Source organism: Urocitellus parryii, chromosome 11 (genome assembly GCF_045843805.1).
Source record: "Urocitellus parryii isolate mUroPar1 chromosome 11, mUroPar1.hap1, whole genome shotgun sequence".
NCBI classification, from domain to species: Eukaryota; Metazoa; Chordata; class Mammalia; order Rodentia; family Sciuridae; genus Urocitellus; species Urocitellus parryii.
Genome location: NC_135541.1, coordinates 52506768 through 52526371, shown reverse-complemented (window position 1 = coordinate 52526371; position 19604 = coordinate 52506768).

Sequence of the window (19604 nt, the reverse complement as noted above, 5' to 3'; positions counted from 1 at the left end):
ATCTGAATAAGAGCCAAACCTTCTTATTTCAAGTATCGTAGAGTTTGCAGCTACCCCGAATTGCTAAATGTTCTTTCTTTTGAAAATATTTTACATTACTACAACTCTGGAGATGATTCATGAAAGTGATCTAGGAAAGTCAGTGAAGTGATTTTTCAAAATGCTATTTAAGGACTGATTTGAACACTACATATTAGTACATTTCCCTTGACTTTTCCACCAGAAGAATTCTCAAGTCTTTTGGATCTTTAAATACCAAGTTGGATTATAAAACAAGCCAATATTTAGAAAGCTCAATAAAGACTTTCCGTAGTTTGGCTCATTTAAATGAGAAAATTGATATTGACCTCTCACAACTAACTCTCTGTCCCCTGTCTTCAAAGTAGTTCTATTTAAATATGCATTAATATTTGTTACTTTTTTCTACAGTCCTCTCACATACAAACTATGAAAGCTAGGATTAACATCTTTGTGGCATAAATAAATCACTACATTAAGTTTGGGGAATTGCACTTTAAAAAAAAATTTCCCCGATAGCAACAATCCTGTAATTTAAGACTTCACAAGATACTTTTCACATTCTTTGATATTTTCATTTTATAAACTCATTAACATTTTCTTGTGAAGATTTTAATTTATAGTTCATTGCTTTCTAGTTCTTCAATGTTTGAGATTTATTTATACTTCTTATAGAAATAGCATTTTTCTTTGTGTTTAGTAGGCATTTGGGAAATAATTAATTTTAACATGTATGATATATCTATTTGATTTAGGTATGTATATACACCAGCTTGGGTCAATGAGGAACAATCACTTTAAGTCACCATGTCAAATTGAGTCAAAAGACAAAAATCTGCTGAAAGTACTCACATAATTCAGGATGGTTTCAGTAATCTAGATTTTCTTAAAAAAGATGGGGAAAACCTATTCTATACCCCATTATAAAAATTTCTATATATCACAGAATTACATTATCCCATAGGTTACTACACAGGGTATAGGACAAAACTATCTACTTTTTTCTCTGGTGGGAAAAAAAATCCAAGGAACTTAATGGACTGTACAATAAAAAAAACTTTTCCTGGTGGGTGGTCCTCTGACCCTCAGTGATAATCAGATAGTGGATTTGAGTGGCATGAGCCTGTTTTGATTATAGCATCTGGAAAATCAAAATTGTCAAATAAATGCTTGTTCAGTGAATGAATGAAAGTCTCCCCAAGCTGCATGCTCCTTGGTGAGGCACATGCCATAATGTTGACATATTTCATACCATTGCAGTCCAGAAAGCTGATAAATTGGAAGATTCCTGCTAATTTAATTACAGGGATACAAATTTATCTTCCAAAGTGTAGTACCCTGTTGTTTTACAACAAAGTGCTTTATTTGTATTAATAATTTAGGAGTCATATTTCCAAATGATAATGGAGATTACTGTCAAAAAATATCATTTTTCATTAAACCATAAAACACAGAAAGAAAAAAGAGCCTGAAACTTATTTTCAACACTAAATAAATGTCTGCCCAGGAAATACATGGTGGAAATGGATAAATGGCCATTTATAAACAAGCTTGAAAAGGAATAAATTGTATGAATAGCATGTGACTTTTGTTATGTAGACAGCCATTTGTTAGTCCAGGGAAACCTAAACAGAAATAAGAATCCCAAATGATTTCAGTCTTTGAGGATAATTGAGATTAGATTTCAGAATGTTGTACAAAGGTTCTAGGGTCGTTAGAAAGTGGACATCTATGGTTACTGCAGAGAGTCATATCTGTTTCTAAGCGCAAGTTGATTAGCCTTTAAGTTTATTCTCAGATACTTTGTTTATCTGTGCATATATTGAAGTAGGACAGAAGAGGCTGGACACCTGAAGAATTTTTAGGAAGCAGGTTTCTTGACTGCAGGATTCAGATTTGTGGCTCTAGAATTTTTCCTTTGAACAAAGATTTCAGAAAATTTCTTTGAACTTTATACCCATGGTGGGAGGGGGCACAGGTTTCACAAGATTTTACCAAGAAAACAGAGATAATATCTTTTTGTAGGACAAGCTTGCAGACTAACTCTGTCACACCTTTTGTGTGTAAACCTGGCATTTACAAGAAAGAGGAAACTACCGACCACGACCACAGTAACCTCTACAGACATCCTGCTGATCTGACAGGAGGAAAAGCTTAATTGTGGCAAGGGTCTTTTGGGTTTTTGGGGGGTGGGGGTACCCAATCTGCTAAAATATCTGAACAGGAAAAAAAATGCATAAATTATGACAATTCCTAAACTTAAAAGTGTTGATTAAAAAACAATTGGAGACACAGAAAACCAAAAGGAAGGAAGCAAGTGAATGGAATGTAAAAATATATGCAATGTCCACAGTGTGTATGATTTTTCAAATAGTAAATAGATACACTGTGCTCTGTCGTAGAAAAGAATGAAGGCATGTTTTCGAATAAGAACAGTTAATTTTTAAACAAAAAAACCAAAGGCAAAAGTCTTAAAAATAGTGTTCAGTTGAAGAAACAAAATGTATTTTATTTCAATATATACCGAATTTACCTAATGCTGTATACCAAGATATTCTAAGTAAATGCAAGTGTTTAGTCAGACTGGATTTAAACTACACTGAAATAAATGGTACACATATATTGTCTCCTTAATGCATCTTTTTTTTTTCTATAAAAGATTACTTGACAGAAACGAATTGTACAACCTCATGTAAGTTAACTATGAAAGATCCTCTGGCCATGCTGACATTGAATAATGGGCAAACAAAAAGTATGACAGGCAGTATTCTGAGAATGTGGTCACTTATTGTCGCTATTCGAATATTAGAATTTCAAGTAGATTAGGTCTTTTATTTATTTAATGTTTTTCATACATTTTGTTGGTGCTTAACTCCAAATTAGTGATCCACTTTTGATCTTCAGCATGTGACAATCATTTTATACTTCTTTTGGATTAAGATCAAATTAGAGACAGAAAAAAAATTTGTTCTTTGAAACTTTTGGCTTGTATGTTACCTACTTATTTTCACAAGTCAGTCCCAAAAGCTTCTTGAAATACACAAGATGCTGAGATGAGTGACATAATGAGACTGCAGACGATTTATTAATACAAAGACATTAAAAGCTTAATTAGAATAACTTCAAAAATTCTGTTTTAATTAAATAAAAACTTTATGCCATAGGCCATGACCTATGTTTTCACAGATTCTTATTTATTGCTTGTTTTGTGCTTTTATATGTTTCAAAATCTATCAAAATTGAGATGTAAATAAATATACAAAATCTTGCAGTTGTGGCCAAGTCCATACGACTGTTTTCTCTTCTTGCAATAATATGCTGAGAAGAGGTAAAATATGTCTGTGATGTTTCATGATTGTGGTAGACATGGAAGAGTGATTTATGAAAGTTAAGTCAGTCTATATTCATATAACACATTTGTTAAGTAGTTGAGATCAGTTTAACATTACAAGGAAACTAACAGATGGAGACTACAGATGAAACATGAATCAGAGAATTAGGGAAATATTTTATTTGATGTATTCTGTCTTATAATTCCTATGATGAAGAGTCCATTACACACCATGACATTATGATAACACAAGCAGAGTCACTTATGAGCCTCTAGGAATACAATTCCATCAGATATGCAACATATTCATTTATAAGTCACACAGTTCTTTTATTGGGGATGAAAATTATTTCCAGAAGCTTTGCATCAGTGAGTTTCACATAATAAGCAATCCAAATACCTATTGGATTACATATTTCTTCTTTAGGAGCTGGTCTGTTTCTCCCTACTCCTCTATCCTCTAACCTGTCTACCTATTTTCTTGTAGAGAGAAAGTAACAGATAGATTTACAACTGGAGAGAAGCCAGGATTGTATTCAGAGGAGGGAGAGTGGCTTCACATTTCTAATATGCCAGTGCCCTAGAATGTGAAAAGATCTGAGTCTGATGTGATGGGGAAACTTTATTATGGGAACAAAGAGAGGAAGAGAAGAAAGATGACCAGGAACAAATTATTCTTTCCCTTTTTTTGAGGGCACTTTGGAGCTGACCTCCTATATAAAGTTATTTTCAAATGTGCAACTCTAAATTTTGTTGTCACCATCTCTAGAATTGGAATATTTTGATATTAGTATAAATCAGTATTAGTTATTTGATATTAGTATCAAACAGTATAACTAATACTAATTAATTAGTATCAATTAGTATAAATCAGGTACCCAGCTGAAGTCTAGCCAATCATCCATTAATAGTAATTTGGAAATAGTTTCCTTATTTAATTTTTAGTTTCTGGAGAAAACAAAGCTGTATTAGTAAACAAAGAAAAATGCATATAACTTTCTGATACTCTTCAATATTCTACTTTTGGACGGACACATATATAGGTAGGCATAGGAGATGGGATAGAGAACTTAAGGATAAGGGAGAAAACCTGTTCACTTTCAGCCTGTTAAAATTTTTTGTCACCTCTATGTAAAGACTTTGTGCAGTTATCTTCAGTGCATTTAAAAATATATTCCAGTGTGTTTTAATGGCTGATCTTTAATATTGTGTAGATGAAGAATAAAAGAGACTATGAAAAGTACATTAGAATTTTATGGCATTTAAGTCATAGATAGTCTGTGTATTTAATAAATGTATGTTATTTATGTTGTGTTTGTCAATGGAAAATAAAGTTGAATGTTCTAAAATGTCCCTGTCTTTTTTTCCTGATGCCAACCCATGTCAGGAATATTTAACTTACAATTGTATTAAGTATTTTGTCAAAAATCCTGTTTGGCATGCTTTGTCAAATAAAAACACAATATAATGCAGCAGCCCAATGCGGTATGGCACAATTAGATCATTTTGTTTTATTTTCCATAATCATGCACAGAAAAAAAGTATCCTTAATTTTTTTAGAATCAGAGAGAGATTCTTTTCCCATTTTCAACATGATACTTCTTCAGGTTATAATTCCAAGATTATTGTCTTTGACACAAAAGCACATTACAAATTATTCTGAACTTAGTTTTTCCTCTTTCTTCTGGATTCTGATGTAGTCTACAGGCAGCCAAGATAAGAATTGTGCCTATTCATAATCAGATCCTTCAACCGACAATACCTAGGTACTGGTGAGAGCTGAGTCCTTGTAGAGAGGAGTGCTGGGCTGTCCTGTTACCAGGCTCCGCATGTTATTCAGGCCACTCTTCCTTCAAAAAAATCTCTGTTGAATGTAGACTGCACAGTCAAGTTCATTAAAAGCAGCACATTGGCTGGGGATGTGGCTCAAGCGGTAGCGCTCTCCCCTGGCATGCCTGCGGCCTGGGTTCCATCCTCAACACCACATACCAACAAAGATGTTGTGTCCGCCGAGAACTAAAAAATATTAAGAAATTCTCTCTCTCTCTCTCTCTCTCTCTCTCAAAAAAAAAAAAAAAAAAAAAAAAGCAGCACATTGAGCTTGCTGTCCTTCCCATTAAGAAAAGTCATCTGGGAATGTTGGTCCCTCATTCCTCTCTCAGGAGGCTTCTAAGACCTGGAACTGGATCTCTACCATCTTCATCGTATAGCATTTCAGGTAGAAATCATTACAGCTGCTGTTGGTATGGCTGCCCAGAAATGTGCGCTTCTGTGATAGACTGCCAACACTGCCACGGGGTGAGACTTTCCCCACTTTCATGTCCTCAAAGGACATGGGGTCAAAGATCCTTGATGTCCTTGGGCTTTGATTATAGTCTTGAGTAAATCCTGTCTGGATGTTGGATACAGAGAATCCAAGCCATTTCCCAGGCTTGTTCTTCCCTTCAACATATGCTGTTGTGGACTTATAATTCTGTGTCAGGTTCTGGAAGGTGCTAAGACAGAAGGATTAATGAAAACCCCCAACTTTCAACACCTTTATAATCTACTTGGGGAATAGGAGATAAGCATATGGCACCATGAGAGCCCCTGGGGGATATGATGCTGAAATGAGAAAGAGTCTCCTGGAGAAGATGACATGTAATTGACGTTTCAGAGAAAGAAGAAGCTGTTAACCCGGGAGAAAAGAACTTTTCAGGATATTTTCACTTTACTCTGTTCAAAGCTTTACAATTGACACAGGCTTCAAGTGGACTGATTTCTAGTGCCATTGGAGAATGTGGGTAGATCCTACACATCCTAGGTTGTTTAATGACAGTCCTGGTCTCTACCCTCTAGGTTCTAGTAATGTGTCCCTCGTTGTTCCATTAAAAATAGCCCCAGACATTGCCAAAGTTGCCATAGGAGGCATGAGACCCCCAGATAGAACCTCTGCCTTGGCAACGGCCATGGCCACTAAAGTGACACTATGTTCTAGTTGCAGGACAAGGCCTTGGTCCTGACAGGCGGTGTTGTACTTCCTGGAGGAGACGCTTTAGAATACCCATTTATGTCTGACTGCACAAAAATGTGGTGCGACCACTACAACAATGCCTGGATCACCACAGGCCCTGATCAGCTTCCATAATCACATAAACCCATTCACAGATGAGGAGGTACAATTTCTCAGAAAGTATCATCTTTCTATTGATGCCTCCAATCCCTTTTCTGTTTTCGATAAGAGGCCCTAGGGTTATACATCTCTCAGAGGGATATCTGAAGGCAGTCCTTTTCTCCCGGAACTTTCAAACACTCTTGTTATAATTCTCTGTGACTCAGGACACATTTCCAAACAGGTGGCTTCGTAGGAGAGAATGGGCTCTGCACATCTGTCTGTGTGACAGAGCTGTAGAAGCCTCACTTCCTCTGAAAGATGATTTCTATAAAAGGGTTGTGAAATATTGGGCAAATGTCTCTTGGTAAGGTTGGGCCTCTCTTGCCTTCGTCTGCGATTCCTCAGATATAGCGTTATTAGCATGCATTTTGATAACAGAGTTCAAGTCATGATCTCTATAACTGACACTACTTAAACCTCTTATTTATATAAAATGGGAAGATGGACTTGCTTACCAAATCTGACCAAAAATAATTAAATTAGAATAAGATAACTCATTAATTAACTATAATTTTTTGAGGCTGACAAAGACTGTGAAGAATCTGTGTTAATACACTGATGTAATTTTTAAAAGAAGACTGAATATGATATACAAGATCATTTGAATCTGACTTTGAAAAGGACATTGGAAAAAAATCATTCTGAAATCATAGCCTGCTGAGGCCTTTTAAAGTTAAATTTAATTAGAAAGTACTCAAGTGTGCTATAGCTCATGGTTTCCTTATCACTTGGGGATCAGAGGCCCCTCTAAGACCCAGAGGAAAGATCTGACTCCCCTCCCCATCAAAAGCACAGATGATTCTGTAAAATGTCAGAAGTCATGCAACTCCCTCCCCCAAAGTCTGTTAATAGACCTCTTAGGAATTTATGGACACATATTAAGAAATCTTGCTGTGACAGAGACTTTATAATTTAAGGACCCAAGTGAGTTTCCAGGTTTGTTTAGAAAACCTAAAACTATAACTCAAACCAATATAATTAGTTCCCTGTGAATACCCAAATTCCCTGATATCTCACTATACAACCATAATGTAAAACAGTATAATTGGGATAGAGTTATTATTAGACACTGCAATTATTTTTTAAATTATCATATGAGGATAAGAAACAACAAAATCCAATTCAAAAGAGGAGAAATATGTGACTCTCATCATAAAATAAGTTAAAAAGTGAAAGAACAATTTTTTAAAAAATAAATTACAAATAATCCAATGACATTTGCCTTCAGCAATGAGGTTGTTTTAGTATTTTCTCATGCTGGTTCAGCAGGAATGATTTAAAATGTCATTTTTCAAAATTCAAGTAAAATATCACCCCCCCACCAAAAAATACAATCTATACACAAACAAGCTATTTGGTTAGAATATAACTTCATTTTTATATGGTCTTTATGTAGACTTATTTATTTATACATTCAAACTGTGCTTTGCTATTTAGAATGAAAACAGCAAGAATTACCTTATTGACTGAACATTTGTGTAAAAATGCAAGGCATGCACTCACTAGATCTTCTTACAAATGTAAAATTAATAATGCTTTAAGGAAATCCTTAAAGCTATTAGTAGAATACTGAACTGTTGTTTACAGTTTGTACATCTCTGGAGGGAAAAGTATGGAGCAATTAATGGCATTTATCTTTGTATTTCTATTGCTTTATTGAGGAAGATTGGAAATGAGATTTTAGAGCATCAAAGTATTTGTCAATTAGAAAGAGCTCTCTAATACCAAAATATCTTGCATTCTGGATGTGTGTCCGTGAACTGGTCAGCTGTGGAAGTATCTGCATAACATAGCAAATTGATTTTTATGGGTCAGTGGTTTAGAGTTTTCTTAGAAGATCCATGAAAGGCCATTATTAGAGAAAAGTAATGGCTCTTGGTTGTCCTGTTTTCAGTAATCCTTGTTCATTTAATTTTTTTTGCTTTAACATCTTTACTAAGCATCTTTACTAAGCAAATTAAGTAAAATTAACTTTTACTTAAAAATATTTGGAGAAATAATCTTGATATATATATGCCAAGAGAAACCAGAGCCTTAAATGTTGTACAGATCTAATTAAATATGAACAACCCTTATTATCCTAAATTTTCTCAGACCATGGACATTTTGAATATACCTGTTACAATCCATTCAGAAAATTAATAATTCAAAGCTAAAATGATTTACTTATTTTATCACTACTAAAAAAACTGTGTACTCAAAGTATTTTTCATATAAAGTCATTTCACAAAAATGCTATTTTTGTGTCATAATTAAAAACAAAAGCTTCCCCACTGAACAAAGTGCCTAGGTACAACTCTGATTTTTTACTCACAGTTTATTTTCCCTTGACAATTCAGTAAGCTTCTTCAAACTGGAATTTTCTCATCAGCACAAGAATTATTAGGATTAAATGAGATCATAAAGACACTATTGAAAGTGCTATATGAGTGCTTGATATTATTTTATTATCCTCATTTCACTAGTGGAGGGAAGTTAATTGTGACTGTTCTTATCTCAAACAGGTCTAGTACAACCTTCCCTGTTTCAAATTGGGCAATTGCACACTTGCCAGAATGCCCAAGTTATATCAGAAGATTGATTCTGGTCCCAAACCACACGTGTCAATCTAGGAAAGATGCTTAGCTTCAGCCTCATCTGTAGAATAAAGGACTGATGTATCTAGGTATGGTGATCCTCCCTTCTCTCTGGTAGTGTCTGGCCTCTGGAAACAAAGCTCATCCTCTCATAGAAACAAAGAGAACGATACTCATGAAAAGTGTCTGTTTATTTTTTTCACCAAAAAGAATTTTTATTTTCCCACCCTCCCTCCCTCATGTGAGTGGGCTCTTTCTCAATGATTCTAAGATTCCCCTGAGCCTAGCATTTGTTAATCTTTTCTCCCACCTTTCCCTCTACTCCAAATGGAAACTACCTAATCCTGTGCTTTCAGTAGACAAGGAGTCCTATTTATTTATTTACAGCTCAGGAACTATTGTTGCAGGAGCTAGGTCAGGGAGATTTTTGTACATTTGGGCTTAGTAATGTTTGTGTGTATGTGTGCATATGCATGTGTGTGTGTGTGTGTGTGTGTGTGTGTGTGTGTGTGTGTGATACTTATTACACTTCAACTGTGTATTTTTTTCTAAAATAAGTTCTTTTCTTGAATAATTTGTTAGTAAAAATATGTCCAACTCTTTAGAAAAATAAATTGTGCTAAAAGACTTATGAAACCTACAGTCCCATTCTAACCCTAACCCCTATCCCACCACTCTGACCTCCAGAGACCCTATATTCAGTTGTTGTTTTTTTTAATCTTTCTTCTAGCATAGGTTACCCTATCTCGATACTTGCATTATGATTTCTTGCTTCATCAAATTTAGTCTTCATATGTTGATTTTCTGTTTTGCTAGGTTTAGCTCTGTGTCCATCTTCTCCTTACATTAAGAATACAATTTTTCTTCATTCTTTTACCTCTCTTTAGTTGGTTACCCTGTTGCCTAGATTCCATCTCTTTATATTTGGTAAATTATTCACTCATTTTGGCAACATTTGTTTTGAAAATGGGCTTCTTATTAGGAATATGTAAGGAGCCAAACTTTGGGAATGGAAGGAGAATGATTTCAAGCAAGCATGAACAGTAATAAGACCAGTTTTAAAAACAGTGTTAGACATCATTTTATGGGGCATCTTTATTCATGTATGCTACCAAATTCTCATGCCAATGCCACAAGGTAGATCCTGTCATTAGTACTTTCCAGGTGAACAGACTGATTCCTCACCAAGTCCACAGAGTTAGTGAGAAGTGAAGCGGGGGCTCATGCCTTATTTTCAGTTAAATATCAGCATGTAATCACTGAGCAAATAATTATTCTGTGATTATTTTTTTAAAGCTTCAAGTTTATCTCTGACAGCTACTCTAAAACCCACTAAAGGAAAGGCTTTCACTCCATTATTGCTATCTGGTCAGTTTCAAAAGTCATTCACTCTATTATTGATGCCTTGGGCAGTCATGAAGAGTCAGCTTTTCCAGCAGTACTGATTAGATTCAGCAAACAAGATTCTCAGCAAAAATTTGAATGTCCATATGCTCAATCTGGGCACATGTGCACTCCTGCAAACATTCAGACCCTTCCGTGTTAGATACAGGACCACTTTTGCAATGGGGCAAATAAATAATGGCTTCCTGGCAGCAGATGTCTGAACAGAGAAGCTGCATTTCTACTTCCTGCCTGGCCTGCGGGTTTTGTGGAAGCTAAGAGCTTATTATGATTTAGTTTATTAAAGATGGCATCTCTTCCAGCCCTTTTTTGTTTGTTCGTTTGTTTTAATTTTTTTGTTCACCTTGCCTCTCCTGAAGGCAACTTGGGAGCAGGCTTGCTGAGAGGCTGAAAAGCAGAAGGTTTTACTTCTGCTTTCTAATGACAGAGGGACTCTGAGGAGAATTTGTAAAACTTAGGACAGAAGAAAGGACAGCAGGCCCTTTGTCAGCAGCAGAATCATCTTGTTTATGGTCTCCCTTGGCTTAATTTTGAAATTTGCTCTAGCTTCTTCCTGCAAAATGCAATTTCAGAGTGGAGCATATTTTGTCATTGAGAAAGGACTCCTGCCCCTTGTTTTTGAGTCTTCCTTCTCTTATTGCTAACAGGTAAAATAGATTTGATGCATTTAGTGTTTTTTCTCTTCAATGGACTGCTCTCTGATTTCCACCAGTCAGACTGATTAGAACAGTGTAGAACATTTTGCTCAAAGCAATGCAATCTTTAGATCTTTAAAACTCAAATTCTATTGTCATTGCTAAATGAATTCCAAGGGCAACCCATGCAAGCTTTGTTCACTTGAAAAATCAGTGCATATGGGCGTTTATCTTTGTTTTGTTTTTCTTTTGAACAGTACCTTTTGACAATTTTAATATAAATATTCAACAGTCTCAGACAGCTCAGGACTCAGTTGACATTTATTCAGAATGGATTCAACCAATTACCTACAAATCTTTATTTTAAAAGTTTTTATTAGCCAAGAATTAATTAAAATACATTAAATGAGCCATTGCTTAGGGCAAATAATTGAGTGATATTCCCTTCTGGCTGCCAACTTCCATATAATTTGCATTAAATGTGGAGCCTGGAAATTTTTTCATAATGGTTCGTAATTAATAATAACATATTTTTTAAAAATAACAGTAATTTTTGAATACCATTTTATAAGAGCAGGTTTTAATATGACAAGGGGTTCAGGAAAAAAAAATTAAAATAACAATCTATGATTACATTGCTTGAGGTTTTTTAATGGGAAATACTGTCCATTTCACTGAATGAAGAGTGGTCCACTCAATCTTAGGAATTATTCTCATTTGCCAAACACAGCCATTTGGAAGCAGGGGAGGAATGTTCTTGTAGAGTCGTAAGAGTCAAAGAGAATGCCAATGAGATTAGTAGAATTTGGTTTTGGATGAGAAGTCTCATGGTCAGATTACCTTAGGGGTATGAGAGTTATGTGTTATGGAGTCATATCTGGGACTTTGGGTTAATAGTTGTAGAACTTTAAACTACTGAAATTCATTAAGATTTTTTGTGTCTTTATATAAAGGATTGTATATTTTGCATTTACCTTACAGGGTATCTCTGAGGTTTAAATAATGTAATATATGTAAATCTTTCAGAAGAGTTGTGGGTATAATAAATATGGAGGGGACATTGTTGTTGCTTTAGCAGTGGTAATTAGTAGCTATAAAAGCAATAGTAATTACTCAAAGAATCCATAAACCATATTGGTAATGTAGAAAAAGACATCCTGAAACCCTTGCCCATTCCTCAGTGTTATTTTGGGAGGCCTAAACATATGGTATTGTGTTTGAGAGTATGGAAACTAAAATCAGACTAATTTTGGTGGTACATCCTAGTTAATTTATTAATCAGCTGACCTCAATCAAGTTAACTTAATCTTTTCCAAACTTTGATTTGTTTAGCTACAAATGAAGATGATAATTATTTCACCAAAGAACACATTTATTGTAAGCATTAGATGAAATAATGCATGCAAATACTTACCCAGTGCCTGGCACATATTAAACATTCAATAAATGGTAATTATTATGTTACCACAAATTATTAATATTGATTTCAAGCTCAGCATTCTTAAGTTGGCTCAGTTTCCAACTAAGGTTGAATATATGCATAAGCTTACAAATTTTATTCAACCTTCTCAAGACTTAGGATAAGAAGATAAGGATATAGATCAATTCATAGAAAGCAAAAGAAATAATAGGAAATATCAACATAAATAAATTTATTGAAGTTTTTTAACCTTTTTGTTATGGTATAGATATGAGGTATCTCCCAAAAGCTCATATGTGAGAAATGCAAGATTATTTAGAGGTGAAATGATTGGGTTATGAGAGCCTAACTTAATCAGTGCCTTAATCCACTGAATGGATTGAGTAGTAACTGTAACCAGATAGGGTGTGGCTGGAAGAGTTAAGTGACTGAAGGCATGTCTTTGGGATTAATATTTTGTTTCTGGTAAGTGGAGCTGTCTCTTTGCTTCTTAGTGCCATCTCTTCAGCCTCTTTTCTCCTCCATTCCCTTCCCTGAGGTAGAACCATGATGTTCTGCCTCACCTTGGGCCCAGAGCAACAGAGTTGGCTGTCTGTGGACTGATACCTTTGAATCTGAGAACCCTGAATAAACTTTTCCTCCTCTAAAGTTGTTCTTGTCAGGTCTTTTGGTCACATCACTGAAATAGCTGAAAGAAACACTTTGTGAGATAAGGAAATGTTTCCAGTAGCACAAAGGGTATTTGAAAAATCCCTGTAAGAATTTCCTTCAGTAAAACTTAGACCAAAAAAAAAAAAAAATCATGGAGAAAGAGGTGAATCTCAGGATGATAGTTCTCTTCTGCAAAGAAACAAATATGAACTGGTCAAATTGACCTATGTGTTCTTTATCAAATATAAACTAGTACAACATGTCTACAGCCTTAATTCAAGTTCCTAATCTGTAAAAGACTATTGGATCAATAATTTCTAGTTGATTAGGTTACTGTAAACATTTGAATAGTTAATTTATATAAACCATTTGATATACATGCCAGGTTCTTCATGCAGTACTTAGCCATCAAGATCATGATGGTCATCATCATCATTTCATGTTCAAAATGTCATAGAATTACCAAGATCCAGGCAGAACAATAATTTATTTCAGGGTACATAAAGTCACTTATTTATTCCTAGCTGTGAATTCATTAGTAAACAGAATAGTAGAGAATTTTTGAATTTATGAGCCCCTAACATGTGGGTATAGATTCTAGGAAGACCAAGGTTTATCATTTACAGATTTCAGATTTCAGATTCTCTGATTCTTCAAAGTAAAATCTCAGTTTTCATTAAAGACTTGTATGATTTAAATGTTTTTCACAAAATGAATGGGTTTACATTGTCTCTTCATTGTAGTTAAAATACTTATTTGTGTGTAAAAGTCAAAAAATGGAAAAAAGCAAAAAGACCAGAGAAAACTTCCCTGTATGACATAACTCAAAGTTAGCCATTGTTATTGATTTGATTAATATCCTTTCAAATATTTGTCTCTGCAAGTTTCTTCTCAAACCTTACTACACCTAAAAGCTTGGTGAATTCTTTAACATGTTTGAAGGAGAGTCACATAGAATAGGGACTTATTCTATTTTCCTGAAGGCTAGAGTAAAACTTATGGGAAGAAGTTACAGAGAGAAAGAGTTTGACTTTATTTTAAGAAGAGCTGAAGCAATGTGGCCCAAGATGGAAGGAGCTGTCTTAGGGAATAATGGGTTTCCTGTCATGTTCAGGCAACTGCTGGGAAACTGCTACAGAGTTTACAGTAGAAAGTGGGAATACATAGCTACTTTAAGGTTTTTTCCAACTTGGGAATTCTATAGTTCCATGCATCAAACTTGTCATTATATGGTCACAAAGTCTGAAGTGGTGTCAGAGAAAAATATTTTGTTAGAATTTAGCTGTTGATCTTAGTGCCGTGCTTCAAACCTCTTTTTATTATGTTGTACGTGATGTAAATGAATTCTGGATGGGGATAGCCTCAAAGCTAGTCTTCTAATGTTTCCATGTTTATCTTACTGGCTTGAAATTTGTTTGAAAACTTTACTCATAAAAACAACAAAGACATTATTTAGAAAAACATTCATAACAATAATTTTCCAGTAGTTAATCAGAACACCTAACAATCACTAATATTTGTTACAACTGGATGATTTGATCATCTTCACTGAATGTGAAAGGTTGCCAAGAATGAATTTGGCTAAACTCAGCTTATTATCTACTCTGATCTGTTTTTTTTTTATTTAAAAAAAAAAACAATGTAAAACACACATTTTAAAATAATAAGCCCATGTCATTACCATTCACTAAATTTTTGTACAATACTACCAAGTCTATTTAGTGTTTTTTTTTCTTTTAAGTTTCATAAATAAGAGAAAAAAGAAATAAACTTCCAAATATAGAAACAAATGATTCAGTAGATCTTCAGGGAAGCTTTAAAGTTTGAAATAACCACAAGGAATCAATACTTTTACATATACATAGAGGGATTTTGGACTTTTTCAAAAAATCAATATTCGTGTGATTTGTAAAACCATTCCATCCCAGAGGATGGGAGAAAATGGGTCAGGCTAAGTCAAACCTCAAGGAAATATACCACTTGTCTTTTCAACACAACCCTCAGCAGGCTCAGAAACAGTTGTGTTCTTGCACAAAGCCAGGTGCTGACATCCTTGTTGAGGTTTCTGGCATCGCTATTGCTCCCTGAACACATCATCTTAAAGTGTCACTGCAGCCTAAGAGCTCAGAACATCATCCGTAACAAGGCAATGGGGAGCCACATGGGGAGGGTTTGGATTTAAAGACAAATTTGAAGCCTGGTTCTTAATTTACAGGCTACGTGGCTGGACAGATTTTAAACTGTTTCAGCCTGTGTTTACTTTTCTATGAGTTGCAAACAATACTTCACAAGTTGGTGAAAGGAAATGGGACAAAATATAGGCAAAGCAGAGTAGTTAGACATTCAAAGCCTGAGGTAACACTAAGTAACACTAATCGTCTTTGCAGAAATACATTTATGTAACTTCAGGAGTAATATCAGTTGTAATTGTGATATTAATAAAAATCATGCTATTCTAATAATGGACACTCATAGCAGTCTTTTGTACTTTTTAAGGCATTTTAACATCTATAACTATAATTTTATTTGATCAAAACTTTTGGGTGGATGGAGAGTATTATTATTATTTTGATTTTATAGATGAATAAATTTAAATCAAGACAATTACATCAAAAGATTATGTTATACAGTATAATTATATAAAATCATTACTTGTCCATAAAAATAAATCAATTAAAAAAAAACAACTAAGATTAGGTGTGTTTGGGTGCTGTAGTTAAAGACTTCAGTTCAACACTACATCCACACATGCTATAGAGTAAGTTTCTTATCCCTCCTGAGTTTTGATTTTTTTTTTAATTTGGAGAGTGGGAATAGTAGCAGTATCCTTAAAAATCATTGCTATTTCCCAGTGCCCTCTATACAAAACTGGAATGCTTTAACTTACTCAAAACCCTTAGGAGACTGGTGTACACATACCATTCCAGGCGTGTTCAGTGACATTGAGCCCAGCTTGTTGTGGGTCTTTTCCTAAAGCACATTATGCACAGTCACAATTCTGCCCCTACTGTTTTCTTTGCTTAAATGTTTGTTCTTAATTGAGAACATTCTACTCATTCATCAAGGCCCAGGTCAATTTAATATTGACACTTCAAGATTTTTTTCCTTATGCCTGATTCAGAATTAATGACTCCCTGGCTAGTACATCCGTAGTGCCTCCTCTCTGCTTCTGTGACCACTTGGTACTGCTCAACACGTTCTGTAGTCCCGTGCACATGCTTTTAGACTCCTCCACAGGACCATTAGCTTCTTGAGTGAGAAACCACACCTTTCTAATCTTATTGTTCTGGCTTCTCCCATTTCCTCTTCTCCCCAGACCTCCAGCTTCAAAGTCAGTGAAGGTTTCAAAGTAGATGTAGAAATATTTATCGAATTGAATTTAATGAACACACAAAATAATATATATAATAAAAAGTTCAAGGATGTCCAAGAGAGATGTTAGTGGAAACAATTGAGGTTTACATAACTTTTTACAGTGCTAGAGAGAAACAGTTGGTGTTTCCACAAGTAGCTGTTAATGATCATTAGGAATTGATTCTAGAAAGGTGACAAACTTTTGGCACACATATCACTTAGGATGCCTCCTTTCCCTTCCCAGTGAAGTTTTCTTGGTGCCATCATTGATAGAATATTAAATTGAAAAGACTTATTAGTCTCATGGGTGCAACCACTCTTCATTTCTTACGTTAAGTTTTTGAGGTAAGAGGAAGGGAAAGAGAGTTTGCTTTAATGCATGTGTCCATGCAGGGCCTTAGCTGGGGAATGCCAGGCTGGGAGGTGATTGTCTGGTTTAGAATAGAGGACAGTGGTTTGTCACCATCTTGCCAGGCTGGCGAGATGAGCTGGGTTCAAAGGAGCTGGTTGTATCAATAACTAAGGAAATTGGAAAGAACCCACTCAGTACACGAACATGAGTTTCTAAGATCAAGGGTGAGACTGCTCAGTGACTCCCAAGGGTCAGCTCCATGCTGGGCAGCACTGGAAAGAGAGCATGCACCTGGATTATTTTTATTTTATAGGGGGGACACACACAAGGGAGGTTTAATGGAATGTTCTTCACCAAATAAGGCAGGGGATAGGGTTTTGAAGGTGGACTCTTGTTTTATGATGTCTTGTGGTCAGCAGATTGATTGACATCTTGACAAGTCACATGCATCTCAGGTGCTGTGTGAGATCATAGGCAGAGCAAGAGGAAAGGCACATTTGCATTGCACAGCCCAATCAGCGCTCAATGCCAGACCAGTCCCCCATATGCTCAAATGCGCAGAGCTCATACACACAGCCCATGGACGGCTCGCAACAGTGGTTAGCAGAAGCAGAGCAATAGGGGCAGAGTGGCCTTTGGCTGCACAATCTGAATTCACTAAGCCTGATCCCACATCCATGCACCCTGACCACTCAGAAACAGAGCAGTGAAGACAGACGCTGACAAGGATGAAACCCACTTCCCTTCCAAGAACCCAGAGCCCTTTTAATAGAAACTAACTCTGACCACCTCCTTTTGACATGAAAGGCTGAAAACAGCAGTATGGCTCCAAAGTTTTCATCATTTACTACTTGAAAACAACTCTGCTTCTTGTCTTGAGCAGTATCACTAGACTGCAGTTTCCCCAACAACTCCAGCTACCATTCTCTCAGTCTTTCATTCATTCACCCAGCCAGTTTGTACTCAGCTTCTACCACCTGCCTATTACTATGCTGGGCCTCAGCACAGTTACACATTGCCCTCGAGGTACAAAGCATGCAAGTACCACATTCAAAGACTGGAAATCCCCAAAACACACCTAAGCAGCATAAAAGCCTCTCCTGGAGCCCTTCAAAAGCTACTGAGCTTTCTTCTACTATTGCTCCTTAGCTACTCCTCAAGTTTATGAATGGGCTACGGCAAAAGGAGTCTAGCATGGCCAGATGTTTTAACCTAACTGACCAAAATGTGGACTTCTGCCCAAGGCCAGTTCACTTTCAAATACTTCATGGATTTCTCAGAAAAGGAGTATAGTATGGAAGTCTCCTAGCTCTTTAATATCCTCTGTCTCCATTGCAAAGACATATTCAGAGCCCTGTGCGCACAGACACATTTTATATCCTAACAGGAGGCCCGGGAGTCTTTCTTATTCTCTCTGGGGGCTTTCCCTTTACCAGGGATATCATCTGTGATGCATTTTGATATTTTCTTTTGGAGGGGGCTGGTGAATAACAAAGGTGGAACAATGATGTTAAAGAACAAATGAATTAAAGATGAGAATGTCTCACTACACAGGACAGATTCTTAAGGGAGTATTTATCTTGGAGAAAAGTATCTTCAAGATCTAATATCCGTGTTCTGGATTAGAGGAGGGAGAAATTTAACATTGAGTGATCTAAGGTGTACTTTTTTAAAGGTAAGAGGAAAAATAAGGTTAATGGACTTTACTTTCAAGTATCTGATGGAATTAAATTCAAAGAGTTCTGGCCAGGTTCGTGTCATAGTCACTTCCACTGCGAGTTTCAAACATGTTTTTTTCTATAGTAATGAAGCCAGCGTTGATGGTCATTCATCAGATGCGTCCCAGGTGATGTAGTCATGCTGCTGTGTGAGAGGGTCTTAGCATACCATACGATGAGCCTTTAAATTATTCTTTCCTTGCTTGTGTGAGTCCTAAAGGAAATGAAATGAGATGATAAGACACGTTTCCTTGCTCACTCAGGAGCTGCCTGTTTTCCTACTAGCACTGGGCTCTTTCCACCTGAGTGCCTGGCAGGGAGGAGGACAAGCTGTGGGATTCTTACCAGCTGGTGTGTCTGAACAATTGATTTTGTAGAATTCTAGCGTTGAAAGAAGTAGTGAAGCTCCATGCATTCGGGAATTGCAGTGAATTCAGGTCCTTGTAGAATGACTCATTTTTCCAAGTCATACTGGAGAGGGGGACTTCTAATGGTATGTGTTGGGAGGAGGGAGGAAGGACAGAAAGAGGACCTGAGTAGAATTTAGGGTCAGAGCACGTTCATTATTAATCAAATGGCAGTGCCAGTTGAACGAGAATTTAGAAGGCAGCTCTCTCAACAAGGAAATCCAAACAACCTGCTTTCTTTTGAGTAACAATTCAATCTTACCTTTGCTGTCTGGAACTGGAACATTTTCTTTCTGCTCCCGGTGAACACTTCAGAGATAATCCAGTGCTTCCCTGTTTTAAGTCTGACTGTGGCGTGGCACAAAACAATTAAATATTTTGGTTGCATTAGGTAATATTTCTTTGATAATTCAGAATGGACTTCAAAAGCTTGTGGGTCCTGAATCATTTTTATGACTATTGATAATTACTTGATACTATGAAAATCAATGCTTCTATGTGAAGTGTCTGGATGCTGGATTCTGGGTTAAAATCAATTTGTTGCACATAGCATTTAGATTTCAATCAGTAAATGACATATTCTA